The sequence below is a fragment of the Cnephaeus nilssonii genome (assembly GCF_951640355.1).
Source record: "Cnephaeus nilssonii genome assembly, chromosome: 2".
Classification (NCBI taxonomy): Eukaryota; Metazoa; Chordata; class Mammalia; order Chiroptera; family Vespertilionidae; genus Cnephaeus; species Cnephaeus nilssonii.
Window position 1 is genome coordinate 21,872,416 of NC_137073.1, and position 16,430 is coordinate 21,888,845.

A 16,430-nucleotide genomic window follows, 5' to 3' on the forward strand; every position below is an offset into this window, starting at 1 on the left:
TGCCAACGTTTGCAAAGCCGGGACACCAATCTATGGTTTTCCAAATCCAGGACACTTTTCTATGCCTCTCTTACCTGCCCACATGCTTAGGGCCTAATGGAAGTCACACGGTGGCCTAGTTAAAACCAGGTGAGAGGACAGGCAGCGTCATTGTTGTTTCTGTTCCTTTGGCTGGATTTACCTCAAGCTCTGCACCAGGCAGGAGAGATCTGGGCGCGCCCATTAGCTAAACTGGGATATGACTGGGCTAATTAAGAAAGGGCTTGACGAAGAAGGATGTTTCAGTCTTCATTTGGACTAAAAATAGAGCTTCCTGCCTTTTTAAATCTATTGGCTCACTGGCCAAACTGGAGCATGCGTTGTCTTTATTAACCTCCTCTGAGATTGGTTTGAATGTTGGCTCTTTAGTCACTGAAAGGATTCATTCTGACATGGGAGAATGGACTACGTTCTGTTTTCTAAATTTGTTACAACACACCCTCTCTCCACCCAGAAACTCAGGTGGGTCTGGCGGGGCACTGTACCTGGACTCCCCAACCTCGGTTTAGGTGCCTTGTAGGAACCATGGAAGAGGATCTTCAGACTGAATGCCTACCGTTGTATACAATCCCCATAAAATAACCACAGAAAAGAGTACAGAGCACAGGATATTAGAAATTATTGTTTAAATTCTTTCTTAAAATGAGAAAGAATCAGTAATCAGAACAGGAGCAGCAGATGGGCTTCCATTTCCTTTGGGCATGAGTCTGGGATAAGCAGGGGTGAGGAGGAGGAAAAGGAGGAGGAGGAGGAGGAGGAGGAGGAGGAGGAGCATTGGGAGATGTAGGTGGGGCCATGGAAATTCTGCACGCAGAATGGAGTATTTGTGGCTCCCTGAATGTCAAGTTCTAAGGCGATGGCTGGCAGTACTCCCCAGAAATGTCCATCTAGATCTCAGATGGCAAACAGGATACACCAAGAATTGCCACTTCCTTGCTGCCCCCTAAGTAGAGGTGCTGTCCTACTACGCCTTGGTCCAATTGCTTGCAGTGTGTGTGTGTGTGTGTGTGTGTGTGTGTGTGTGTGTGTGTGTGTATTGCACATCTAGCCTTGGGTGTGGAGAAAATTCTGCTGGTGACTCAACGGGCCTCCATCTGACTTGATTTACTGCTAATGGTCTTACAGGTAGAGAGAAGGCCAAAGGCCTGCCACTGGCAGTGTAGGGGTCCCCTCCTCTCATCCCTTCATAGAAACACAAATCTCCCCAGCAGGAGGCTCAGCCCTGCCTGCTGGTGCTAACAGGAAGCTGCTCTGGCACCCGCTCTCTTTCCTGCAAGGGAACAAGCGTGAGCCAGCTGCCTTCCTGAGGGGAGAGAACACGCTGTTAAGGTGACCACTCGGCCCCCCGATTCTATTCCCACCCTTGGGAGTTCTTCCCACAATTTACACCACGGCCCACTCTCAGCCTGAGTGGAGCCTTTTCCAGGAACTGTAGGCAAAAGGACAATCCTGGAGCCTTTCAAACAGACCTGAGAAGTTTGGCATCTGGAGGGCAGGGCCATTGCCCCCAACCCGGAAGTGCTCCGTCCACAGCTCCCAGGTTCAAAAGGCCAGGGAAGCTCTGGGCCCTGTCCTGGGGAAGGTCGGCCGGCCAGCGGCTGCCCAGGCCACACTGCCAAGGAGACTCCCAGGCCCACTCTGGAGCTGGCAGTTCAACCCCCAGCTGGCGGGAGCCTCGGCCGCTCCCACCGCCCACAGCCCTCGGAGGGGACAGTGGCTTTGGCCTCTGTTTCAGGAAGGCAGAGGTCAGCCCAGCCTCCTGCCCTGCTATCTAGACAGCAGCCAGCCCGAAATAGCCAGATGTCTGAGATGCCCTGGGGATGGCGGAAGCCCCTTTGCCCTGGGTTGGCCGGCTTTGTGCTCACTGTGGCTGGGGCTTCTGGGCACAAAGACAACTCTTGGCTCCGTCCAGAAATGACAAGAGGCAGGACACTGGGGTTTGGCAGTGCTTCAGGGCAGAAGCCACAGAGAATGGTTCTGCCTGCTCAGCCCTGGCTCTCTCAGCCACTGAAATAATAATAACACAACATCAACAACAGTGATGGCCAACATTTACTGCCTTGTGTGTGCCAGGCACTATTCTAAGCTCTCCACATGTATTAACTTATTTGTTCCTCGGGAAAACACTATGATGTGACTGTTATAATTAGCCTCATTTTTTGTTTTTTTTTAAATCCTCACCTGAGGATATTTTTTCCATTGATTTTTAAAGAGTGGAAGGGAGGGGGAGAGACACACAGAGAGAAACATCAATGTGCGAGAGACACATCAGTTGGTTGCCTCCTGCACACACTCCGACTAGGGCCAGGGATGGAGCCTGCAACCGCGGTACATGCCCTTGACTGGAATCAAACTCAGGACCCTTTAGTCCACAGGCTGACGCTTTATCTACTGAGCCAAACCGGCAAGGGGCTATAATTAGCCTCATTTTACAGGTAAAGAAAATAAGGTTCAGAGAGGTTAAGCAACTTCCCCAAGGCCACAGAGCTAGGAAAGGCTAGAGCTGGGATTTGAACCTAGGCAATCAGCCACCAGAGAAACCACCATATTGTCTACATCTCAGTTTCTCTTCCCTTGTAGGGTGCTGTTACTTTCAGGCTTGGTGAGGAGATCAGTCCAAAATCCTGGGGCCACACGTGGCTCTGGATGCTGGTCACCCCTACATATCATTGCTCCGGGCTCCACGAAGGGGGACACACATGAAGCAGGCTGGGGACAAGGGACGCAGAGAACAGAGTCACCCGTGAGTCCTGAAAGCGCCTCCCTTCGCCGAGCGCAGGAGGAACACTTGTCAGCGAGGTGGCCAGTCCTAAGGATGGGCAAGGACTATGATGCATTTTGCAGGTGACACATTAAAACTAAGGGATTTAGCCACATCATTCAGTTAGCAGGTGGGGAACCAGGGCTCAGACCCCAGCCTTCTGATTACCAGCCTGTCACTCACCGTTTTTAAACGGAGCAAGTATTCACCCAATGAGCATTCACTGAGTGCTGGCCACGCCCGGGGCCCGGTGATACACGGATGAGTAAGGCAGGCTCTGTGTCCCTGGGGAGCACTCAGGTGCAAGAAGAACAAGTGTGTGCCAATAAATGAACACGCTGTGATGACATGTGTGCTGGGAGAACACAGAGGGAGGTGTGACTAGCCCTGTGCCGGGGGGGTGGGGGGGCAGCGTCATCAGGGCTTCTCAGAGGGAGTGACATCGGAGCTGGGTGTCAGGATGGGCAGGCAGGGCTGTGAGGACGGGGTGTTGTAGGCAAACGGAGCCAAATGCTTCGAGGCGCAGAAGCCTGACCAGTGTGAGGAGGGTGTGTGCTGGGCTGGGCCCCGGGCTGAGCCAGATCTATGCTGGGCAAGAACTTAACGGGCCTTGGGAGTCTGCGTGTCACCCTGGACGCAGTGGGAGATGGGGAAGATTTTCAGGCAGGAAAGTAACAAGATCCACCTCTAAAGCAAAACATCCCACAGTCCGGCAGACGGTTTAGAAGGAAGTGAATTGGGGAGCCGCTGGAGCAGGCAGGGGGAGAAATGATGAGGGTCTGGACTAAGGCAGGACAGGGATGTGGGCAGAAGGGAGAGATGGAGAGCTCCTCAGCAGGCAGAATCACCAGGACCTGCGTGGGCTGAGGGGCGGGCAGGGGACCCTGGGGGCCGTCTGCCTGTGCCAGAGTGGATGCTGGTTCCACGGATGCACTTGGGCTGGGGCAGGAGCAGCACTGGAAGGACGAGGGCTTTAGAAATGCCTGGTTAACAACGGTGGAAAGGGGTTGGGCAGTTGGAAATATGGGCGGGACTGTCACTCAGGAGAAAACGGGAGCTGGGAACAGAAACCCAGGGTCATGGGGGTGTGCGTGGGAGACAAAAGCCCGGGTAGATATAAAGTATTACCCGGGAGAAAGTGCTGGCCGAGAGCAGAGGTGGGGAGGAAAGGCCAGCGAAGGAGACAGCGATGTGGGCTCAGTGTGGGGAGGAAACAAGACGGCAAGAGAGGAGGGTTAGGAAAAAACCCATCATGATGGAAAATGAGCTCATAGGCAAACTTGGTAATAATTTTGGTGAAGTGAACGAAGGCCCTTCTTTATTTTCCTCCCTGCGACCTGCTGGTTCTCCTGTGGCTGTTAACTTGGGCATTACTGCCTCTCCCGCTGGGGTCCGGGACCTGGCATGTTTCTACAGGAAGGCACAGTGCCCGGGTGTGCTCAGTAAATGTGTGTTGAATGAATGACTAAAGCAGGGGTCCTCAAACTATGGCCTGCGGGCCACATGCGGCCTGCCGAGGACATTCATCCGGCCCGCCGGGTGTTTTTGCCGCCGCTGCCTGTCCTGCTTAGCAGCCGACTTAGCAGTGTGCATAGGAATTTGTTCATAGTTGTTTTTTTTAAACTATAGTCCGGCCCTCCAACGGTCTGAGGGACAGTGAACTGGCCCCCTGTTTAAAAAGTTTGAGGACCCCTGGACTAAAGGAACCAGGTTCCAAGGAGCTACAGAGCTAAGAAGAAGACAAGAGAGGAGCTAGACTTTTCTTCCAAGTCTGACAGTAAAAGAAGGAAGAACTGTTTCTCAAGTGCCTGGAGTCCCTTCCCCAAGAGAAAACGCGGGCCAGAGGCTCCATGAGCAGAGATGGCCGCCCTAACCCAGCCAGCCCCCAGCTGACCCAAGCCCACACGGCCCCCCTGCAGAATCAGGAACTAAATAAATGTTTTCTGTTTTAAGCCATTGCATTCCAGGGTGGATTGTTACACAGCAAGTGCGGACTGATACAGGGGGAAACACTGCTTTGTGAGACTCAGAGTTCCTCAAGGACCGAAACCCCGTCTTACTCATCTTCATACTGCCAGTGCCCAAGGTTACTCAGCACATACTTGTTGAATGTTGCTAGTTTGGGCAGCTCTTAAAAGGGCTAATAACCACCATTCTGCCAATGACTGCTGCCTGACCCCCTCAATTAAAGAGCTCCCTGCTGCCTGCTGTCATCCCAGGAGTTCCCTGTAATTATGCCGCCCGGCAAACACACAGCCCAGCCCAGAGAGGGTTGATACTGTATCTGCAGGCGCACATGTCAGTGTGGGGTGAGGTGGATTCGGATTAGGTGGCTAGGGGTGAGGCAGGTGTCAGACTCAGGGTGTTCCCATCCTCACAGCCACCGGGTTAGGAATATTCTTTCCGCCACAGAGCACCTTGTATTAGTGACTTTCATGTAATCCGCAGAGCAGCGGCACTCCCTTTAACAGCCCAAGTGACAAGAGTTGTCCTTTTTATAGATGGATTTTGCCAGCAAGTGAGGGACCAGGAATCACTGCCTACAACTCAGCCAGGCCCAAGGAGCCTCAAGACCAGGAAGCCAGGCCTCCACCACCGAGTAAATTCACACAGGAAGGGGAAGAAGGGGGGGAAGACCAACAGGAAGTAATGTGTACAAAACTCAGTGAGAGCTCAGATGGAGCCAGACTGGACCGTGGCCCAGCAGCTTGGCCACTCACTGCCTCAGTTTCCTCATCTGTAAAATGGGGATGACAATGGCACACCTCCCTCCTAGGACTGTTGGGTGATAACAGAGTGGACATGCTTAGAACAGCATCTGTATATAACAAGTACATGCACCAATCACAACCAGAATCTCAGTGACGTTTCTTAGAATTGCCACCCCAGTCCCTTCTCCTCCCCAACAGCCAGGTTCTCTCTTCCTGTCCTCTGCCACCACTCTCAGGTGGCAGCCACCAAGTGGAAATGACCACCAGAGCTGTCTCCCGGAGGGAAACAGACAACAGGAAGCTCGAGATGTGCGGAAAATTAGGGGATATTTCAGGCACCGTCCCCGCGATGCTTACGTCAATGTTTTCCAAATCCGTCATCCCGGCACCACCTTCAGAAGGTCAGGCCTATCTGTGTACCACCTGTATTACTAGTAACTGATTTTAAAACTCACATCTTTATAAAAGGAAACCTTATATCAAGACTGAAAATGGAAAGGCAGCCGTTGCTGCCCTAAGTAGGTGGTGCTGGGGAAGAGAAATACAATGAAAACAAAACAGTGTTATTAGGTTCCAGCTAGAAACTGCTGCTGCTGAGAGCTGTGAGTCCCGGCCAGCTTCTCTCTCTCTTTGCCGAAACAGGATGTCACACGTGTTTCAGAAGTTTTAAAGACACATTTGCACAAAACTGAGAGTTTCTCCTTGGAGGGTTAGAAGGGAATTTTAAAGGGAGTATTTGAAAGATTCTATTTTATTTAATGCTGTGTGTCTGGCCCACCTAAAGTACCTGTGATCATTAATTTTATGTGTCAACCTGGCTGGGCCACCGTGTTTCTGTGGGGTGTTTCTTGGATGAGATTAGCATTTAAATTGGCACGCACTGAGAAAAGCAGACTGCCCTCCATGATGTGGTGGGCCTCATTCAATCAGCTGAAGGCCTGAAGACAACGAAAAAGCCGACCTTCCCCCTGGAAATGCAATACCAGTTCTTCCCTAGGTCCTGCCGGCCTACCTGGCAGATTTTGGACTTGCCAGCTTCCATACTTGGGTGAACCAATTCCTTACAGTAAAGCTCTCTTTATAATACACACCAATTGGTTCAGTTTCTTAGAGAACCCTGCCTAACACAGCACCTCTCTGTAACCTGAGGGCAGCTAGGTCCTGCCCCTTACCTGGGGGCTTGGAGGGACTGACAGGAAGGGACGCCTGCCGTGAAACACTCAAGAGCAGGGCAGACACTGAGCCAGCTGGGGAGCTAGCCCCGTGAACCTGAAATCACACGGTACCATTGCCCGTTGGCATGCCTGGAGGCCTGTGAGGTCACCCTGCTAGAAAGAAAGGCAGTCCCAACACCTCCCCTTTCCAACTGGGGCACCTCTGATGACATTGTGTCTGCAGCTCTGGCACTGTCCAGCCATGGAACTGGGACACTGACCCCACACAATGAGAACTGCGAACTCATGCAGTCTCAGCCGAAAGGCATGGTGTGGTCGTGCAGAGCCACCCTGACTCATAGCCTCTGCCTGGGTTATTTTTATAGCATCCAGTTTCCACCCGTACGTGCCCCCGGACTGGGGACCTCGCCACTTCCCAACATCGCATCTGGTTTTGGGGGCCCTCAGCTTTAGAGCACGGTTTTCCAAACCTCAGTCATTTGCCTACCACCCTCTCGAGGTATCCCTGAAGGATTTCACGTCATCTTTGTCTTAAAATAAACCCACTATTTAACAGGAATACATGTGTTTTAAAAAGAAATCTGGCCCTGCCGGTGTGGCTCAGTGGTTGAGCATCGACCCATGAACCGGGAGGTCACAGGTTGATTCCTGGTCAGGGCACATGCCAGGGTTTCAGGCTTGATCCCCAGTAGGGGGCATGCAGGAGGCAGCTGATTGATGATTCTCTCTTATTATTGTCTAGAGGCCCGATGCACGAAATTCGTGCAAAGGGCTCGGCCCTCACAGCCCTGGCCGGCCCTCACAGCCCCTCGCAGCCCCGGCTTCATCTGGAAGGTCGTTGGGATGGTCGTTCAGCTGTTCGGTCTAATTAGCATATTAGCTCTTTATTATATAGGATGTTTCTATCCCTCTCTTCCTCTCTCTGAAATCAATAAAAACATATTTTTAATTTTTAAAAATATATTTTATTGATTTTTTTACAGAGAGGAATAGAGAGCCAGAAACATCGATGAGAGAGAGACATCGATCAGCTGCCTCCTGCACATCCCCTACTGGGTGTGTGCCCGCAACCAAGGTACATGCCCTTGACCAGAATCGAACCTGGGACCCTTGAGTCCACAGGCCGACGCTCTATCCACTGAGCCAAACCAGTTAAAAAGAAAAAGAAATCTGGCTCCTGGGAAACGGAAACTTGGCACCACTTGCCACAAATAGAGATTGAGATTGACTGTAAAATAAATGGCCCCTCCGCTAACCCCTCCAAAATTCACAAGTTCTGGTTCAATGCTGCTGTCTGCAGAAGGGCTGAGCTGAAGACCTGCCCTGTCTGGTGAAAGAAAAAACAAAACAAAACTAGAGTCAAAGAGGCATCAAGAGTTTAGCAGCAACAAAGTTTCCCTTTGATAGAATAAAAACATTTAAAGACAAAAAAAAAAGGGGGAACCACTTTCTCCCTGAGCGATTTAACATTGTTTAATGTCGTATCCAGCACCACCTAAAATCACTCCAGCATCACGACCCCCACCCTGCAGGAATCCATTGATTTCCAATTCTGCCTCCGGTGGTCCCCTCCCAGGGAACCACAGAGCACAGGCCTTCCCTTCCTTCCACGCCCAGCCTGTCCCAAGACCTTCAGGGGGGCCTCACTTAGATCCAGGAGCCCCGAACCCAGGAGCTGCTCTAGACCTGCACCAGTGGAAGCTTCGTAGGGAACCAGGACAGGACGGGGCATTGAGTGAAAATGAAGACATGAGAATGCTCTTACACTGCAGGTAGGACTGTGAAATGGTGCAGCCACTGTGGAAAACAGTCTGGCTGTTCCTCAACCAACTACACGGCGTGACCACATGACCCAGCGCTGCTACTCCTAGGTATGTACCCAAGAGAAATGAAAACACGTGTCCAACAAAAACTTGCACAAATGTATACAGCAGCATTATGGACCATGGCCAAAAGGTAGAAACAACCCATCCATCCATCCACTCATGCATGGATAAACAACATGTGTTAAGTCCATACAATGTAACAGACTTAGGACATAACAAGTCTAATAGATATGCTACAACACAGATGAACCTTGAAGATATTACACGAAGTGAACTAAGCTAGACTCAAAAGGCCACATAGTGTATGATTCTGTTTATATAAAATGTTCAGAAGAGGCAAAGCTATACAGACAGAAAGGTTAGTGACTGACCAGGGCTGAGGGGGATGGGAAAATAGGGTGGGATATCGAAAGGGTTTCTTTATGAGGCGATGAAATGTTCCCAAATGGACGCTGGTGATGGTCACACCTGGCTGCGGCGCCTCTAAAACACACTGAATTGTACGATTGAAAAAACTCATTTAAAAAGAGATTTCAGAGAATAAAATGGGGGAGCTCTGAGTTTCCTGGGGGCTGGTATTTCAACACCTCCATGCCCTTGGGGCTGACACACAAGGACACCTGAGAGCCCTTGGCAGCCCTGGTGTGAAAGGGAAGGTAGAAACCGCACGGCCCAGAGGCCAGACATCCTCGTCCCACACCCTCAACCGACCACCCACACCCAGGCCTGCGACTGAGCCAGCCCCTCACTTTCCAGGGTGTCCTGAGTATAGAGGGTATACAGTAGGCACTACTCGAGGACATGAGGACATGGACCACCCAGTCCCGGCCCTCACAGAGTGGCCAAATGAAATCGGGGATGGGCTAGTACCCCAAACCTTAGTTAGTGCCCCTTCCTTCTCCCCAAATGGCCCAGCTTGCTTCCCACTCAGGGCAGCAGGATGTTTGCTGAGCAATACTCCCTTTCGGGGACGTTCTTAGATCTTGGGGTGTCTAGCTGCTTCTCTGTGTTCAGCGTCAACTCCAAAGTCCCCATTCTTAGAGAAGCCTTCCCAGACCATCCCATCGAAGTGACTGCTGTTTTATTTTCTTCAAATCGCTGAACATCATCTGCTATTTCCCTATTGCTCTCTATTCACTTTTTTGGTCTCATCCCTCTAGACTGGAAGCACCCTGCGGGCAGGGATTTATGTCTGTTTGGTCACTGCTGTGTCCCTGATGCCCAGCACAGTGCCTGGCATCCAGGAAGCCCCAGAGCAGGGAGGGGGTGAAGACTGAAGAACCTCCAGGGAGCAGGCGGAGAGGAAGGCTCAGCGTCCTCCTCTCACTCCCGGGGAGCGGGCGCATAACTTCCCAGACATCTCTGGGTCAGGGGCTTCTTGAAATTCTCAGGAGAAGGGGAAGCTGAGAGCATCACAGCTGGGGGTGGGGGTGGGCCCTTCAGCCAGCCAAGGGGACCAGGTGGGACACTAATAGTGTCAACACGGCCACCATTATCCTTTCTGTCCGTCTGTGTACCAACTGTACTGTTCATTGCCCAGAATTATCATTAAAGCACATCAGTTTAATTGGATTCCCTTTAAAATGTGTCTTATGCCATAAATGGAAAATCAGTATCACTTGCCAATGACTGACGTTTTAGTAATATACTCTAAAATAAATATGAGCGTGCTGCAGTTTTGAGCACCGCCTGCACATAATTCACCTCCAAATGCCTGTGGGTGTGCAGACCACACTCTGAGTGTGTCGAAGATTAAGCCTCTTCTGGTCTTAGAAGAATGTGACCCCATGTCATGTTGATATAAATGGACACTGACCATACCGCTTGGGCCTGTCACGGCTCCAGGCAGAGCCAATGGCAGGAGGGAGAGGGAACAGCTGCCGATCCTAATTCTCTCTCACGGTCCCCAACCTTTCCCAAAACCCTTCCCCTCCCCGGCCCCTGCAGCCTCTGGCTGGCCCCTCACTGGGGTTGGCTGGAAAGCAGGAAGCTGCCTAAGACCCAGGGTGATTCCTTCTATCAGTGAGTCAGGTGAACACAGATCTACTAAGCGCTTACTGCATGCTTAGCTCTGTGCTGGGTGCTGGAAACATCCTGTGAACTCGACAGGCGGGTCCCCGCACCAGCAGCTCTGGCCTCTCTTACGCAAAGACCATCAGAAACAATGGAACCCAAGGCCATGTGGACAGGGGGTTCCCGTGGAAAGCAGGATTTCTCCTGGGGGTGGGCGCCTGTTCTCTGTGATCGGGCTGCTGCGGGGACCTTCAGGGCCGAGATGGCCGCCTCTGGATGAGAAATGCTCATCTCCCGGGCACTCACCAGAACATCTGCAGCAAGGAACCTTCCTGGCCCAAAGGACCAGGGCTGCTTCAAGAGGAGAGCACACACATCTGCTTTTAAAGAGAGGGACGGGACCGAAGCACGTCCAATGGAACAGAGTCTGTGGGGTCCACGGACTTGGATTCAAATCCCAACACAGTCACGGTGCGTGTTTAAGCCACATTTTTAGGACTCCATTTTTTAAATCTATAGAGCAGGGATAAGAGTCCCTACCTCAGGGGGTGGTTACTCACTTTAAATGAGATAAAGGTTGTAAAGCACGTGGCCAGTACACTGCTTTGCATCCTATAAATGCCATAATAACAGCAGGACCATTATTTTCATTGCTGCTGATAACACTGGCAAAATCTGCCCTGGCCGGTTGGGGTCAGTAGATAGAGCACCGGCCTGCGGACTGAAGGGTCCCAGGTTCGATTCCAGTCAAAGGCACATGCCTGGGTTGTGGGCTCAATCTCTGGTAGGGGGCATGCAGGAGGCAGCTGATCAATGATTCTCTCTCATCATTGATGTTTCTATCTCTCTTTCCCTCTCCCTTCCTCTCTGAAATCAATAAAGAATATATTTAAAAAACAAACAAACACTGGCAAAATCTAAGTCATTCTTCCCTGCTCTCAAAAAGGTCTGCCTCCAAATTCTCTTCCCAGCCCAGACTCCCAGTGGTCTCCAGGACACCCTGCCGAGGACCTCATGGTGGCGCTATTAACACACCCCAAGGGTACTCACTGCTCCCCTCTGCCCCGCCCGCCACTTGTCTAGTAACAGCACCCAGACCCCAGATGGGAAACCCATCACACCCATGAGGTGTCCACAATGGGGGCAACGTTCCATGGGGACTGGATGGCACCTCCGGCTTTAAGCTCCCATTACGTGTCCCTGGATTACTGCACAGCCCTACCTAGACTCTGTCCAGAGCCTCCACCATGCAGTCCATCTTCTAAAGCTCCCCACCCTCACCCCTGCAAAATGGCCTATATTATTACTGAACTTCAGGTACACAAGTAACCCATGAACATATTCTGTTGTAGATAAGAGTGGAGTCCCTGTGCCCGTGCCTTCCACACCTCTCACCAGAGGCAACCACTTCAATCTATTTTGATAAATCCTCGCAGACATTTTTCTTTGTATACACGTAATACGTATGAGTTACAGGAATACAGATGAAATACACCTAGTACTTGTTTGTTGCTATATAAATAGCATATTTCCCCACATATTGCTTTGCTCTTTTTAAAAAGATTCAACCGTGTCTTACAGATCTTACGACGTTGGTACAGAGATGAACCTGCAGCCAAGTGCTGGGTGACTGTAGGCCAGTCACTCCACCTCTCGGAGTGGCCCGGCTGCTGTCACAATGGGATGATCTAAGGCGGTTGTGCCCCTGAAACTCTCCGATCTCGGTCCACGGCTGCCCTGAATGCTGAGAGCTCTCACCCCTTCCAGGAGTCCACCTAAGGCTCTGCTGCCTGGGAGAGCCCAAGTGACTGGCACAGAACAACGTCACAGTCGCCACCAGCGCCCCCACCGGGGGTATCAGGTTACCAGCCCTGCGCTCACGCTGGGTGGCAGCTCCGCCTCAGATATTTTTAGCCTCCCCCTTCGGCCTGTCCCTAACAAGAGCCAGATGCATCTGCCGATTCCCGCCAAAGTTGGTCCTGCCGAAACTGCAGTCTTCAAGTAACTCCTGCGGGAAGCCAGGCTGCACCACTCCTGGGGGGGGGGGGGGGGAATGGGGGCCTCCTCTTCCAGCCACACCCCTCCCAGGCCCCCATTCCTTCCCTGGACAAGCTGAAGCCAACAACCAAGAGTCAGGCCTCTCGTCCTGGCTATGGTGCCAGCTGTCCTCTTTCCCCATTCCAGCTGCTGCTGCCAATCGCCCGCTTTTCCAAACCCAGTAAGACATCCCCGAGGGGCTCCCACACAGGAGTCCGGCCGCCGACCTGACCTTTAACTGCCTCTTCTGGAAGGGTTCTGCTCCCCAGTCCCAATGCCGGGGACCCCACTTCACCTTTGGGTGATGCTGCCACCACCCCCACCCCGCGTTAGCCCCAGAGCCTATGTCACAGGCCCCACTTGTCCACAGAGCCGGTGCAGCAACCACATGTTGCAACACACACAATTTTCTGCTCCCCCCAGGAAGGTGGCTGGACTCCTGCCTCCCAAACAAACCCCGCCAACCAGCCAGCAGTCCACTGCCATCCCATCTGGCCTGGAAAGGCATTCCTATGTTTTTGTCTCGACAGACTTCCCTTCCTGGCCATGTCTGGCGGGGTTGACTATGACAAAGAGAGGCCTTCACCCTGCCCCCGTCAGCCAGGAAGGCCCCAGAGGGCAGGGCGGCATGTGCCTGGGATGAAACACTGGCCAGCTGAGCCTCCCTCTCAATCCATCGCCCGTAGCTGGGAAATGGAGAGTGTGCCACATGCACGCGGTTTGAGCTCCTGTGAAAGAGATATCGTGTGAGACAGAGAAAGGATATGTAGGTGAAACACGCTTACATTCCAGGAAGAAAGGGCCTTACAAATGACTTGTGCGTGTAGTGGGAAGGGGGTGGCAGGGAGGACTGAATGGATGCACCCTGTATTTACAATTAGATGCCAGGGAGACCTGCTTGACCCTCAAGAGTGTGCCCTGATCTGGGGCCCTGCCAGCCAGAGAGGGCACGGCCCCTCCCCTCTGGGAGGGGAAGCACAGTGTCAGCTCCCAAACTCCCTGCCTGGCCCTGGCCTCACCCACCCCGCTGGCCACCTCTGAGGCACAAACACCTGTCCCGGGATTTCAGGCGAATCAAAATTTCCTCACAGGACGGCCAGCGGCAGCTCCAGGCTGTGTGGCCTGCTCTGGGCCTCCCACCCCCACTCCCCAAGTCCAGGCGGGGGTAGAGGTGGCAGATCCAAAACCCGCAGTGGGAAAACAGGTTCTGCACCTTGCTGCCACCCCCACACCCCTCCCTAGGCTGTGGGCTTGGCATCTGGGCCCTGATTTCTCCAGAAGGGTCTCCCCCATTCTCCACAACCCACCTGGACATCTCCAGGTGGAGCAAAGGGGAGGTCTTGCAGGGGAGGGGGTGCAGGTGGAGGTTCCAAGTCTGGCTCTGGGCATTCCTAGCTCAGGGACCTGAACTACTGACTGGCAGTCTCAGCCAGGCTCCGCATCTAGGAGCGAGAGGCTCTGGGAGAACGGGAGCGCGTGGGCGCCCAGCGCCGCAAAGGCTCCGCCAGCTTCGGTTTCCATCTCTGTCCCTGAGGACTCCTGGGGAAACCAGGCTCCAGCCCCTTCCTCATCCTCCGTCCACTTCCTCATCCCAAGGCCAAGTTCCAGGGAGAAGTGGCCAGCAACAGTGAGCGCTTCTGGGATTTCTAACCGATTCAGGGTAGAAGTGGCTGAAGGCTTTTAAAAAACACTATGATAAAATGTACATAATATTTTAACCACCTACAAGTGTGCAATTCAGTGGCATTAAATACATTCACAATGTCATATAACCATCACCACGATCTATACCCAAAAGGTTTTCACCTGTCCCAACAAAAACTCTGCCCCCATTAAGCCATAATCCCCACTCCCCTTCCCCAGCTCCTGGTAGCCTCTACTCTACTTTCTGCGCCTAGGAACTTGCCTGTGCTAGGGCACCTCACGGGAGTGGAATCACCCAGTATTTGGGCTGCTCGTTTAAGGCCCTCGCCAAGGCCATTGGCTGTCACTTTTCAGGCTGGTCTCTGCATTTCCGACGCAGATAAGTTACAAGATCACACCACCACGGCCACTGCCAATCCCACGTACACATTTTTGAGCTTGGGAGGGGGCAGTGCCCCTAACCCCAAACCTGAAACTAAGCTGCCAGCCTCGTTCCAAAGTCAGGAGTGGGTTGTGGGGCCTGGGAGGGAGGGCTTTCCTCTGTGGGGCCTCCCTCAGGTCCAGGTGCCCAAGACTAGTCTCCCTCTTTGAGGTTCCCAGGAGGGCCCCAAATGAGGACCTCATGGGAGTGTGTTCAGCACCCTCTATAATTCACACCTGAACTCTCGATCCCTCTTTCTCTGGAACCCATGGGCGGGCCCTAAAAGCCCCGAAAGCCCCAGGAAGGCTAAGGTGGGGAGGGGCGGAGGCGTCCTCCAAGCAGGGCCTTGAGGCTCCTCCACCGACCCAGACCTCAGAAAGTAGCTCCACGCCGTAGGGGGGCGCAACGGAGCCGCCGCCCGGGCCGAAAAGATTGCGCTACTCCGCACGACCCACTGACCCGGCCTGGGCGCAGCCAGTCCCGCGCGCTCTGGGGGGCGCGGGGCAGTGCTGCGAGGCGCTGTGGACCCTCACGCGACAGGAGGGCAGCTTTGGACTCCTCCCCAAACTTTTCCCGCCTGCCCCGGCGCTCACGGAGAAGGAAGAAGTCCGGGGGTGGGGAGGTGGAATTCCGGGTCCCGAGCGAGTGGGGCACCGGCGGGAAGCCTGGTCCCCGTAATCTGGCGGAGGAAGGGTGGATTTTCGGCAGGGAGGGGCCTCGACCCCACCCTGCTCCCTACCAACTGCAGGGATCCCCCTGGGTCCAGTACGTGCAGGGCCCGCGCGCGCGCGCTTCCCGGGCGCACACCGCCCGGAGCCCTAAGAGGGGCGCGCGGCCCCCGGGCACAATCCCCACTCACCGGGCGTTGGCGGCGGGACCGACCGACGGGCTGGGGCGCGAGGCGAAGTAGCCGGACTGTTTTGAAGCTCTGAGCTGGGACTGCGCGCCCTCCCTCCCTCCTCCCTCTCGGTGGCGCGGAGCCTCCTCCCCACGTCCCCCTCTTTCTCCGATCCCGCCTCCCGGGGCGTGATGTCAGGAGCCGGGAGCGCGGAGTGGGAGGGGCCGCAGGAGGTGGGTGGGGGACCCCGCAGAGAAAGGCCGGAGCCCTGGGAGGGCACCCCAACCCCAGCCCCAGCCCCAGCCCTGCCTGCTTCCTGCGCAGCACTGCCAAGTTTAGGGCGGATTCCGTAGCGTAGCTGCGGGAAGCGGGAGACGTGGGAAGGAAACTCCTTGGATCTGGGTCCCCCTCGTTGAACTCACCCTCCCAGGTTCCCAGCTCCCTCGCCTCTCCTCTCTTCTCTTTCCTCCCCTTTCCCCCTCTTCTCTTCCCTTGGGGAAGGGGGAAGAACAGGGTTCTGGAATTCGACTCCGTGCTTTAGGACCCCTTCTCTGACACTTTTCTTAGCTTTGTGGTCTTGCCTGTAATCTTTCCTGCCTCGGTCTCTCCTCTTTCCACACAGGGACCGCTTTCCTTGGGTGGTTGTAAGGCCTGAAAGTGAGAACACATGCACAGTGCCTGGCACATAGTCAGTGCTCAGTACCTGTTAGCTACCGGCATTTTTATTATCTGACATAGCCCGACCTTGCTGGGAGGTGGCAGGGCCACCGGGAACCTAGTCCTGGGGTTCCTCCAGAGCCCCCATTCACTGACCCCCTACTCACACAAACCACTACCCATAGCCTCTGAACCCACAGTCCTGGAATTTATTGTCCCTGAAAATGACAAAAAAGAAGGTACTGGCTTTCTTTCCAGCCTCGGTTCCCCCACCTGCGGGGGGCGGGGGGCGGGGGGGGGGAGGAGAG

At 53.8% G+C, this 16,430-nt stretch overlaps 1 protein-coding gene across 1 annotated transcript in view; it reads right to left on the reverse strand.

The window, feature by feature from the left end:
• Positions 1 to 15,643, reverse strand: part of EMP2 (epithelial membrane protein 2) — a 34,974-nt gene extending 19,331 nt beyond the window's left edge. Inside the window, exon 1 of the mRNA XM_079784952.1 lies at positions 15,487 to 15,643. The gene's annotated coding sequence lies outside the window, so the exon portion shown is untranslated. The remainder of the gene's footprint in view (positions 1 to 15,486) is intronic.
• Positions 15,644 to 16,430: the final 787 nt, after the last annotated feature.